This window comes from Schistocerca piceifrons, chromosome 4, assembly GCF_021461385.2.
Source record: "Schistocerca piceifrons isolate TAMUIC-IGC-003096 chromosome 4, iqSchPice1.1, whole genome shotgun sequence".
Classification (NCBI taxonomy): domain Eukaryota; kingdom Metazoa; phylum Arthropoda; class Insecta; order Orthoptera; family Acrididae; genus Schistocerca; species Schistocerca piceifrons.
In genome coordinates, this window is record NC_060141.1 from 712,103,865 (window position 1) to 712,116,808 (window position 12,944).

Sequence of the window (12,944 nt, forward strand, 5' to 3'; positions counted from 1 at the left end):
TCTCCTGTTCTGCCCAGTGGGTTTAGTGGGCGTATCAGAAAGTAAAGGTATATACAGCTTATTTACGCTAAGGTGAAGATTACTTGGTTTTGTGCAAAAAGGACGGACTTTATATTGCTCAACATTTTAATGAAGTTCTGCGCTATTCAGCAGTGGCGATTGTTATAATTTTGGGCTGCTTGACTACAGGTTTATCAATAAAATTGCCTACAATAGTCATCCTTGCCCTAATTCTCTAGGATTTAGGTAGTTTCTCATTTATTTACATGTCATACCTTTTCTCGGCATCTAGAATAGAAAATGACCTCTAATCACAGAGCTGTCGCCTTTACGACGAATGAGAAGCAACTCCTCAAAGGAGTTCACTCAAATCAGTAAAATGTTACTGCAGACGCAGACGGTAGCAGTGGCTGTAGGGAATGTACCAGTAAAGATGGAGGAAACATAACAGGCATAAGAGCAGTCAAGACAGAAGAACACGGCCAGAAGCGAAGGGGAAATGGCAATGAATTGACGAGCCGCGGCGTTACGCAACGTCGTTTACGTTACGAGACGCCGCGTCGCTTCCGTTACACTTGGCGCCCGCGAGGCTTTCTTCTGCATGGCTGCACGCCGCGCGCGTGTGTGTGGCGGCTCGCGTTTACACAACACCACTGTGTCGCGTGTTCAGCGCGCCACCTGCGAAATGCTGCACGTATAGTCTAGGGGCGCGTCTATAGTGACACTGAATGCTTGCACGGGAGTAGGATCTGTGGTTAGAACTCGGATAGGCATCCAGCAGCTTCGTGATTATTTAATGAAGGTTTTATTTTATGTCTAATATATACTATCTGATCAGAACTATCCGAGAACACCTGTGTAATGAGGAATTGACCACTAGGTGTCACGAGAGGCGGATCCACCACTATAAAAGGAGGCAGGGAGTATCGTGTTGTATCTTCCCTCCCCCCATCCCCGCCCCCCTCATCCCTTCACCTGGTGATATGTCCCCTTCGGTGCCGTGATTTTTAACGTTTTCCTTGTGGTGTCAGCGTTACTCCGGTGCTGTGTGCAGTGCTACTTTCCATCAGCACCAGCAGTGTCGCCAGCATCATTCATTTGTGATCCCACAGTGGTGTTTCTTTGTTTCCGTGTCGACTCACAGTGTTTATTCTCCGTATGTGTGTGTGGCTCTCGTCCATGTTGTTTTTAAACCTACCGTTTATACTCATCTATTTTTGTTCTTGTTTATTCATCACTTTATACCATTCTATGTTATGTGTTATTTTCTCATTTGACTATGTTTTTTCTGTAACTTTCTTGGTTGAAGAGCGGCGTATTGTGCGGCTGCCAGCCCGCCCCATTTTGGGGAGTGAAATAATAATGAAGAAAAAAAATCGTGTTGTCAGTAGAGAGCCGGTGACAGCTGAATGTGTGAGTCAGATGAGCTCAGTGACTCCAAACGAGGGCTGGTCACTGGGTGTCACCTGGCATGAGTTACAAATTCATCAGGGACATTTCAACCCCTCTAAATCTCCTCAAGTCACCTGTTGGTGATGTGACTGAAGTGCAATCCTCCGTGAGTTCCCAAGTGCTACCAGCAGTCCAGCTGGCACAATGAGTGTGCGTAGGGGGTTATAAACAATACGGTGTGATGATCGAGCAGCTCCTCATAAACGACATACAGCTATACTCTGGAAACCGCCGTGACGTGTATAGCAGAGGGTACATCCCATTGTACCAGTTATAAGGGTTTCTTCCTGTTCGATTCAAGTAAGGAGCCCGGCAAGAATGATGGTTTGAATGTCTATGTGCGTGCAGTAATTATTCTGATCTTATCCTCACGATCCCTATGTGAGAGATATATAGGAAGTTGTAGTATGGTAGTATTAAGAAAACAAAATTTTGAATCCTTGCTGTATTTACGTGCATCTCGAATGATTGTTGCAATATCCAATAGCAAAGATGTTTTAGCGCTACTCGATTGGCCTCTCGACAGGCACTGATCCCTGTGTTTTTGATATTACATAAAGTACAATGATAAGTGAAAACATTATGAGCAATTGCTTAACAACTTATTGGGCTACCTTTAGAACGCAATGTAGCAGCTATTCTCCATGGCATGGATTTGACAAGACCTCAGGAGGTTTGTACCGGCATGTGGCACCAGATATCTGTAGGGACAGGTAACGGCCCGGGGTTTACGGGCGCAGAGTTGAACCAGAGTGCACACCAAATGTGCTATATTGAGCTATCAGGCGAATTTCGAGGCCAACATATCAAAGTTTTCACTATTGAGCTAACCAAATCGCTATTGTTCGATTCTGGCCTCGTGACTTCGACGTTTACCCTGCTGAACGATGCTTTGCCTTCGGGGAGACGTCCGCAATAATTTTCACGTAGTCCACAGCTGCTATGGTGCCACTGCTCTCATGACAACGCCGCTGAATGTCACCCGTAGCATAATACTGTACCCACAGTTCTGCGTCCGCGTGTTTCGAGCAGCCTTCTGCATGGATGATGGCGTATCTAGACACGACCATCGACCTGGTGTAACAAGAAATGTGATTCGCCTGACTAGACGACACATTTCTTTGATGAACGGTCCAGTCTCGAAGATTCCATGCCCATTGCAATAGCAGTTGACGATACCGTTGGATCATCTTGGGAAAACAGAGATAGGTGGCGCAGTCATTAGCAAACTGGACTCACATTAGTGAGCACAACGGTTCAAACATGCGTCCGGCCATCCTGATTTAGGTTTACCGTGATTTCCCTGAAACTCGCTTCTTGTAAATGCCGAGATGGTTTCTTTGAAAGCGTACTGCCGACTTCCTTCCCTAATTCGAACCGGCTGATGTGGCCGAGCGGTTCTAGGCGCTTCAGTCCGGAACCGCGCTACTGTTACGGACGCAGGTTTGAATCCTGCCTCGGGCATGGATGTGTGTGATATCCTTGGGTTAAGTTAGATTTAAGTAGTTCTAAGTTCTAGGGGACTGATGACCTCAGATGTTAAGTCCCGTGGTCCTTAGAGCCATTTGAACCATTTGAACCAAATCCGATGGGACCCATGACCTCGCTGTTTCGTCCATTCCTCCAAACCAACCAAGGGTGTCTGCTGTGGAGATTCATATCCGACACTATGCGGTGAACAATGTGCTCCAAACCATCTATGCCTGCACTATCGTCGTATTCTGCCGTCAGCTGCCTCATAGATCGCCAGCTACCCTGCTTTGGGGAGCGGAAAAGCCTCCGCCCTCGACGTTCTGTGGTGAGATGTGGATTTCCAGTTCCTTTTGGTGTACTTGTGGTTTCACCGTCCTTCAGAAACTTTCCACAGATGCTCACGACAGTAGAACACGAAAAGCCGACCAACGTACCGATTCCAAGAGGCTCGATCCCAGGCTCCGGGCCACAACTGTGCGCCCTTTGTCAAAGTCGCTTGTGTCAAAGGGCTTTTTATATTAACGACCCGAATCGTCCCTAGAATGATTTCTCAGTTCGTCTCTGCTCCGCTTACATACTTTCCTTATCGCATGGCGTGCACACAACATCACCAGGTAGCTTGAAGACTCACTACGGCATTGGTCATAATGTTTCGGTTGATCAGCGCAATTTAGTACGTTTCCGGAGAGGCGTTCCTACTCTAAAATTTGAACTGCAGATAGATCCAAATATTCAGGGTGAGACAGCGAAAAAGGCTACCACAGATATATCCAGAACGAATAAACAAACCAAGGTGGGGCTAACGCCAAGTTATAGCGGACAATACGGTTAATTTCCTAATGGTCGCAAATAGTTATTATCGTCTGTAGTCGCCAAATTACGACACCGATTTTGTTTTTCTAATGGAACTGTATACTTTTCTCTGTGGCATTTGAAAGAAGCATCTAGGAGAACATCAGCAACATAAGATAACAGGCCGAAACCATAGTCCCGCCGTCAGAAGAAGAGATTCCACAAACGTCTGCCCTGTCACACAAAATATGAGTAAGTACAACTCAGGTACCGTTCGTATGTTTTTATCGCGGCTGTCGTAACAAGTGCTTAAAATTTTGGTTTTCAGCATAGCTACAGACTATACCGCGTTTTTGGAGAAACGCTACTGCACATTGAATTTAATTTGGTGTTAATGGCAGCACATGGCCGTGCAATGAGGCATAACATGCCTTCGGGAGTCGTCATTGTTTCCTAATAGTTCTGTTGCTTTAATTTTCGCCACAGACAACAGTAGAGAAGTGTTAAGTTTGGCCGCGCGGGATTAGCCGAGCGGTCTTAGGCGCTGCAGTCATGGACTGTGCGGCTGGTCCCGGCGGAGGTTCGAGTCCTCCCTCGGGCATGGGTGTGTGTGTGTGTTTGTCCATAGGATAATTTAGGTTAGGTAGTGTGTAAGCTTAGGGACTGATGACCTTAGCAGTTAAGTCCCATACGATTTCACACTCATTTTGTTAAGTTTGGTAAGTGTGCAGACCACTTTGTGTTTGCTGAATGGCTGTTTCAGTGCTCTCCAAATGTTCTCCTAAGCAAGTTTGTCGTTACATGTGAGGCATGAGAGGGACAACGGTCATGTTGGTGACACAATGAATACTTTATGTCAAGTGGTATATTTTCCAATAACTGAGACAGTAGCATAGCCTAGCAACTGAAAATACTAGATTCCCATCAATCAAAACAGTGACCATTGATGCTGTAGTTGAAACACGCCCACCAAACCTCGATAGACCAAGAACGTTGTTTTTGTCCAATTCTTTGAGTCATTTTGAGTTTTCAACTGACAATTAGTGCGAATTGCGAAGGCTGACTCGCCCATAATTTGTAAACGATGATTCTTCCTTAAAGTTTTACATAGATATGCCGCATCAAAAATGGGTCAAATGGCTCTGAGCACTATGGGACTTCTGAGGTCATCAGTCCCCTAGAACTTAGAACTACTTAAACCTAACTAATCTAAGGACATCACACACATCCATGTCCGAGGCAGGATTCGAACCTGCGACCGTAGCGGTCTGACATTTGCATCCTGTGATACTGCCGCTAAAATGTTAATTTCATCTCTTCCATCAGTTCCTCTTTTTCTTTGGGGTATTTTATTCTTTGTGCTTACAGTTTGTAGAACAGTTTTATAAGTTTGAAAAGACAGGTCGTGAGTGCTTTGCACTATCTGGACACCGTTCAGCTCACAATCGAACCGCTGCTCTGATAGTTTGGCGACCCTCGCCATAAACGATATTCCTTTTCGACTGCCGTAGACATTGTGAATGTCTCATTAGCTTTACGAGTTTTTTTTTAACTATATATATGACGGTAGTATCTGTTCCCGAAAGAACAGTTACCGTGGATGACCATGCAGCTTTGCTAGAAATGAAATGATAATTAATAGACACCCTAGCTGCAAGCAGGCGTTGATACACTTCATTGGGGACATGTTGAAAATGTGTGCCCCGACCGGGACTCGAACCCGGGATCTCCTGCTTACATGGCAGACGCTCTATCAATCTGAGCCACCGCGGGCACAGAGGATAGTGCGTCTGCAGGGACTTATCCCTTGCACGCTCCCCGTGAGATCCACATTCCCAACATGTCCACAACACTACATTCGTAGTGCGCCTAATAGATGTTTGCCCATCATGCTCATTACTCGTGGCAGATTAATCTACCAAGTCCCGTACGAGTTCGGGCATAGCGTGTGCGTTCGCACAAGAAGGTCAAAGGCCGGGAACCCATTTTTTTTAACTATGTATATGACGGTAGTATCTGTTCCCGAAAGAACAGTTACCGTGGATGACCATGCAGCTTTGCTAGAAATGAAATGATAATTAATAGACACCCTAGCTGCAAGCAGGCGTTGGTACACTTCATTGGGGACATGTTGAAAATGTGTGCCCCGACCGGGACTTGAACCCGGGATCTCCTGCTTACATGGCAGACGCTCTATCAATCTGAGCCACCGCGGGCACAGAGGATAGTGCGTCTGCAGGGACTTATCCCTTGCACGCTCCCCGTGAGATCCACATTCCCAACATGTCCACAACACTACATTCGTAGTGCGCCTAATAGATGTTTGCCCATCATACTCATTACTCGTGGCAGATTAATCTACCAAGTCCCGTACGAGTTCGGGCATAGCGTGTGCGTTCGCACAAGAAGGTCAAAGGCCGGGAACCCATATTTTTTTAACTATATATATGACGGTAGTATCTGTTCCCGAAAGAACAGTTACCGTGGATGACCATGCAGCTCTGCTAGAAATGAAATGATAATTAATAGACACCCTAGCTGCAAGCAGGCGTTGATACACTTCATTGGGGACATGTTGAAAATGTGTGCCCCGACCGGGACTCGAACCCGGGATCTCCTGCTTACATGGCAGACGCTCTATCCATCTGAGCCACCGCGGGCACAGAGGATAGTGCGTCTGCAGGGACTTATCCCTTGCACGCTCCCCGTGAGATCCACATTCCCAACATGTCCACAACACTACATTCGTAGTGCACCTAATAGATGTTTGCCCGCGGTGGCTCAGATGGATAGAGCGTCTGCCATGTAAGCAGGAGATCCCGGGTTCGAGTCCCGGTCGGGGCACACATTTTCAACATGTCCCCAATGAAGTGTATCAACGCCTGCTTGCAGCTAGGGTGTCTATTAATTATCATTTCACTTTACGAGTTTGTTATCTGACTGCTACAAGAGCAGAACACAGACTGATGGGCATCAAGCGCACAGGTCAACACGAGAACTGTAACTGAGTTGCGTGTGGAACCTCTTCTCCTGACTGCATGAAAATGGTCTGCAGCACTCTAATAATGGTATTTGATAGAGTCTCACACCTATCATGTCGCTGAAGTTCTGCTAGAAGTTTCTTTCACACGCCACTCAAAAACGTATATAGTTCCATTAGAAAAAAGTCGATGTAATTCGGCGACTATAAACGATTAAAATTACTTGCAGACGTCAGGAATATCGACGTATTGTCCGCTATAAATTGGGCAAAACCGCACCTCGACATATTCTTTAATTCCGGGTATAATTTGGGTGGCCTGCTGATACAATATCGATATTCGGTATTTCTTCCACCAAATATGTTTATATTGGCGATATATTTTTCCTCACCAAATCGATATATCTATGTCAAAATGGCAATATCGAATGTCATTATTTTCTCTTATGACCTCAGATGTTAAGTCCCATAGTGCTCAGAGCCATTTAAACCATTTGTTTCTGTGGGTAGCGCTGAACGCCGATGACTAAAGCATTTCCCCTCACACGCCTCCACCCACTTCAAAGACCAATTTTGTCATTTTGATATTTGTTCATTATTTTCGGCAGCTGTTTTCGAAGAATGCCGATGTGAAGAAACAGCACACTAGTTAGGTTAAAATGGTTTTTTGTCACCGCAACTGGTGTACTGCTTTTTCACATTGGAAAACTTGTTATTCCATTCAGTCCACCATCCCCCTCTCGCTTCCACCCCAGTGGAATCGGTCTTCTTCTTTTGTGCCACATATACTTGCTTCACACAGTCAAAGACAAAGGTTGGATGTGATGAAAACTCAAAAGGTAGTAAGACTCCTTCTCGCAGTGAATGTAAAAAAGTAAGCACAACTTCAAATAAGTGCTGAAAATTGTGAAAAACGTAATATAAGAGAAAATAATGACACTCGATATTGCCATTTTGACATAGATATATCGATTTGGTGGGGAAAAATATATCGCCAATATAAACATATTTGGTGGAAGAAATACCGAATATCGATATTGTATCAGCAGGCCACCCAAATTATACCCGGAATTAAAGAATATGTCGAGGTGCGGTTTTGCCCAATTTATAGCGGACAATACGTCGATATTCCTGACGTCTGCAAGTAATTTTAATCGTGTATAGTCGCCGAATTACATCGACTTTTTTCTAATGGAACTATATACGTTTTTGAGTGGCGTGTGAAAGAAACTTCTAGCAGAACTTCAGCGACATGATAGGTGTGAGACTCTATCAAATACCATTATTAGAGTGCCGCAGACCATTTTCATGCAATCAGGAGAAGAGGTTCCACACGTAACTCAGTTACGGTTCTCGTGTTGACTTGTGCGCTTGATGCCCATCAGTCTGTGTTCTGCTCTTGTAGCAGTCAGATAACAAACTCGTAAAGCTAATGAGACATTCACAATGTCTACGGCAGTCGAAAAGGAATATCGTTTATGGCGAGGGTCGCCAAACTATCAGAGCAGCGGTTCGATTGTGAGCTGAAGAGTGTCCAGATTGTGCAAAGCACTCACGACCTGTCTTTTCAAACTTATAAAACTGTTCTACAAACTGTAAGCACAAAGAATAAAATACGCCAAAGAAAAAGAGGAACTGATGAAAGAGATGAAATTAACATTTTAGCGGCAGTATCACAGAATGCAAATGTCAGACCGATACGGTCGCAGGTTCGAATCCTTCCTCGGGCATGGATGTGTGTGATGTCCTTAGGTTAGTTAGGTTTAAGTAGTTCTAAGTTCTAGGGGACTGATGACCTCAGAAGTTAGTCCCATAGTGCTCAGAGCCATTTGAACCAATTTCAACAGTCCTACTGTATACTGCTATCTGTCGGTGGCATTTTGAAACGCATAATAAACAAGCAGAATGCTCCTCACACCGGAAATGTGCTTGTCACAAGGTGTGCTTCCTCTTGCCGTTATTCTCTTCATGTCGAAACGCTGCCGGCGAGTGTGTGAGCGCTGCAGATCTGGATGCGGTCGTACAGTCGTGTTCCCAGGGCACTTCTTCGTCCTGCCCAGTCACGCCGGCAGGGCCCTTCCGCGCTGCTGCCACTCGCAGTTTCTTCCGGAAGGGAACGCGGTCACGAATCGTTTACGCAGCCAGGCAGGCAGGCAGGCCTTGGCCAAAGAACCGCGGCTGGAGTCGGTACTCCGCAAAAAGCTGAAGAAGCCGGTGGCGCGTTTCACCCGAGCGCCGTGGCTGCCGGTGCCAGCCTGCTTGCTGCGCCGACGACGTACCCGCCCGCTTCCACAGGAGGCCGGGCGAATAACTCGCAGCCACTGCGCTTTACGTCACATGTCGCGATGCTATTCCGGACGCATTCGACGAGGATCAGGCTCACTGCGACTCGTATCGGGCAAACTGCGACCCATACCGGAGAAGTCATCGTTTTTATCCTGGAATACACACAATTACCTACAGTGAGTCCAAAAAATACGTTACTGGCCATTAAAATTGCTACACCAAGAAGAAATGCAGATTATAAACGGGTATTCATTGGACAAATATATTATACTAGAACTGACATGTGATTACATTTTCACTCAATTTGGGTGCATAGATCCTGAGATCTCAGTACCCAGAACAACCACCTCTGGCCGTAATAACGGCATTGAGTCAAACAGAGCTTGGATGGCGTGTACAGGTACAGCTACCCACGCAGCTTCAACACGATACCACAGTTCATCAAGAGTAGTGACTGGCGTATTGTGACGAGCCAGTTGCTCGGCCACCATTGACCAGAGGTATTCAATTGGTGAGAGATCTGGAGAATGTGCTGGCCAGGACAGCAGTCGAACATTTCCTGTATCCAGAAAGGCCCATACAGGACCTGCAATATGCGGTCGTGTATTATCCTGATCAAATGTAGGGTTTCGCAGGGATCGAATGAAGGGTAGAACCACGGGTCCTAACACATCTGAAATGTAACGTTCACTGTTCAAAGTGCCGTCAATGCGAACAAGAGGTGACTGAGACGTTTAACGCCGGGTGATACGTCAGGATGGCGATGACGAATACACGCTTCCAATGTGCGTTCACCGCGATGTCGCCAAACACGGATGCGACCATCATGATGCTGTAAACAGAACCTGGATTCATCCGAAAAAATGTTTTTCCATTCGTACACCCAGGTTCGTCGTTGAGTACACCATCGCAGGCGCTCCTGCCTGTGATGCAGCGTCAAGGGTAACCGCAGCCACGGTGGCCGAGTTGATAGTCCATGCTGCTGCAAACGTCGTCGAACTGTTCGTGCAGATGGTTGTTGTCTTGCAAACGTCCCCATCTGTTGACTCAGGGATCGAGACGTGGCTGCACGATCCGTTACAGCCATGCGGATAAGACGCCTGTCATCTCGGCTGCTAGTGATACGAGGCCATTGGGATCCAGCACGGCGTTCCGTATTACCCTCCGGAACCCACCGATTCCATATTCTGCTAACAGTCATTGGATCGCGACCAATGCGAGCAGCAATGTCGCGATACGATAAACCGCAATCTCGATAGGCTACAATCCGACCTTTATCCGAGTCGGAAACGTGATGGTACGCATTTGTCCTCCTTACACGAGGCATCACAACAACGTTTCACCAGGCAACGCCGGTCAACTGCTTTATGTGTGTGAGAAATCGGTTGCCAAGTTTCCTCATGTCAGCACGTTGTAGGTGTCACCACTGGCGCCTACCTTGTGTGAATGCTCTGAAAAGCTAATCATTTGCATATAACAGCATCTTATTCCTGTGGGTTAAATTTCGCGTCTGTACCACGTTATCTTCGTGGTGTAGCAATTTTAATGGCCAGTAGTGTATTCGTCTAGCTGCATATCTTTTAGGAAACAAAGTCTGTGTAACATGAAAATAAATGTATAGAAGATCTAAAGAGTCAGTCATGTAACAAGTACCTCGGTAAGTCATTTTTGTTGAAAAGCAAGGAAAGAAATACACCCAAATCGACAGCAAGGTTAACAAAATAGAAAATGTCATAGAAGAGCTAGTTCATAAAGTATTCGTCCACCATCTGAACATGCCGAAATTCTGCGCGCAGTGATTAAACTATAACGCTGACCCACGGCACACACTAGAGTCAATGGTGCGCGGCCCCACTCTATCGCCTGTTATGGTTCTGAACGGCGCCGATACAGTACAATTAGCGCCATGGGTCGTAAGGGTAGTGAGACGACGCTGATCGAAAGGAAACTTACTATGCGCTTACATAATGAGTGGAAATCTTCTTTCGAGATTGCTAAAGTAGTCGGTAGACCTAGATCGACGGTTCAGTCGATAATAGATCGATTTTGCGCAACAAAAGCATTAAAAAACCAACCACTTTGACTGATGCAGACATGAGATTTATCATGACGGAAACCTAATATCAACGCTCCTAAGTTGGCTGGGGAGTTAGAGTCTAGGGGAAAGAAGGTATGTGCCAACACAATCAGAAAAGCTTTCAAAACGTATAGGTATCACGGCCGGGTAGCGCGCAAGAGTCAGTGAACAGAATCGAAAGAAACGTCTTCATTTTGCAATGGAACATTGATTCAAAAAGTTTGAAATAGAGTAGTATTTTCTGATGAGAGTAAATATAACGTATTCGGGTTGGATGGCAGGAGAATGGTGTTGCCAAGCAATCTTGTGCCAACGGTTAAACACAATAGTGGCTCCATGATGGTGTATGAGTGCTGCAGGTGTTGGAAAATTTCATTTCGTAGAAGCTACAATGGATCAACATACGTATATCAACATTTTAAGGGACAATCCCCATCCTAGCACCGAAAAATTAGGCCTGCAAGGAAATTACATTTTTCAAGATAACGGCCCAAAGCATACGGCTCTAAATACAAGCTGTGGCTCCTGTACTATACCCCAAAACAACATGACACCCATCCTCAGAGCCCAGACGTTAATCCCATTGAACACTTTTGGAAAGTACTGGAAGATACCATCAGGAGAAGACACGTTTCTAACAAGAGACACCTAAAAGAAGCACTTAAAGACGAATGGGACAAAATTCCAGCCTCTCTGACAGCAAAATTGATCAAGACGATGCCCAGACGACTACAAGCAGTAATAGTTGCAAAGGGAAACCCCATTAAATATTAAGTTTTGCAACTGAAATCATATTTTGAGATTGAAAATAAAAATAAAAATATGAGTGGACGAATACTTTTTGAAGTAGCGCTTGTATAAATTCTCCATTTCGTCAAATTTTTTATCGCTATGGATGTGTTTATTTCCTTGTCCATCAATAAAAACTACTTACCAAGGTTCGTTTCATATGGCTGGATGTTCACATTTTATGTTCCCTTCAGATATTTTTTGGCCTGGCAAGACGTTTGTTTACCGGACGTCGATGGTGTCACAAGGATATTTGGAGCTTCAAAAAAGAGGTTCTCGAATTCTCGGTCCAGACTCACCATTTTTTTAACTATGGAAAGGCGGGTGGCCAATGTGAAAAACCCATTTTGACCGTCATACTCAAGGACAAGGAACTTGTTCATCTGGTGATTCCAAAAGACTCAACTGCACAGGCGCAGACGTGAGATGTATACGGCTTTCGATGTTGTAAGAAGTTTGTGGTATGATTTCTGATCTAGTTCTGTTGAATTATGATGAGAATTTCCACTTGAGAAACTCTAGACACTCGCCAAGTTTCATCAAGATCGTTTATTGGCAATGTTCCCTTGTCAGTTGGACAGTCTGAACGCCGCGGACTCCAGAAGACAGTGCCAGTGGAAGACAAGCTAATGTCGAAGCAGTGCGGTGGGCAGATCACTAGAAATACCTTAGCAGCTTCCAGTACTCCAAATCTTGTCACACGCAAGTTCTTATTGCTTCCCGTGCAGGCTAAGATAAATATCAGTTTCGTGCAGATGCGGACTGATACTTCTATCAAATGGGAAGAAAGACGACTCTGCAGTGTTAGAGCATACTCCCATAGTTCTCTTGCCTGCTAACAGAAATCTGTACATTAATGGCTGTTGTAGGAACTAAATAAAGTTACAGACTAGTACTGTAGACAATCTACATAACTTCCATGGGCCGTTCATGGACTAGAAAAGTAACCGGGTAAGCAGAACTACATTGTGGGAAACTGTTTCCTAGCCAAATGTGTCTCAGTGGCTATCAGATTACTCTATTGTTCTCCAATGTTGACACCACGTGACTTGCTACTCGTGGCGGTGATTAGCATTTATATGCATCTGCAGGTGT

The 12,944-nt window shown here is 45.4% G+C and overlaps 1 protein-coding gene and 4 non-coding genes across 5 annotated transcripts in view; 1 reads left to right on the forward strand and 4 right to left on the reverse strand.

The window, feature by feature from the left end:
• LOC124796126 overlaps nt 1-12,944 on the reverse strand; it is a 400,265-nt gene that overhangs the window by 196,609 nt on the left and 190,712 nt on the right. The window lies entirely within an intron of this gene.
• Trnat-ugu lies at nt 5,417-5,491 on the reverse strand. The gene has a single exon. It is a non-coding gene; the product is annotated as a tRNA-Thr (tRNA).
• On the reverse strand, nt 5,860-5,934 carry Trnat-ugu. The gene has a single exon. It is a non-coding gene; the product is annotated as a tRNA-Thr (tRNA).
• Trnat-ugu lies at nt 6,304-6,378 on the reverse strand. Its single transcript has one exon. It is a non-coding gene; the product is annotated as a tRNA-Thr (tRNA).
• Nucleotides 6,487-6,561, forward strand: Trnat-ugu. The gene has a single exon. It is a non-coding gene; the product is annotated as a tRNA-Thr (tRNA).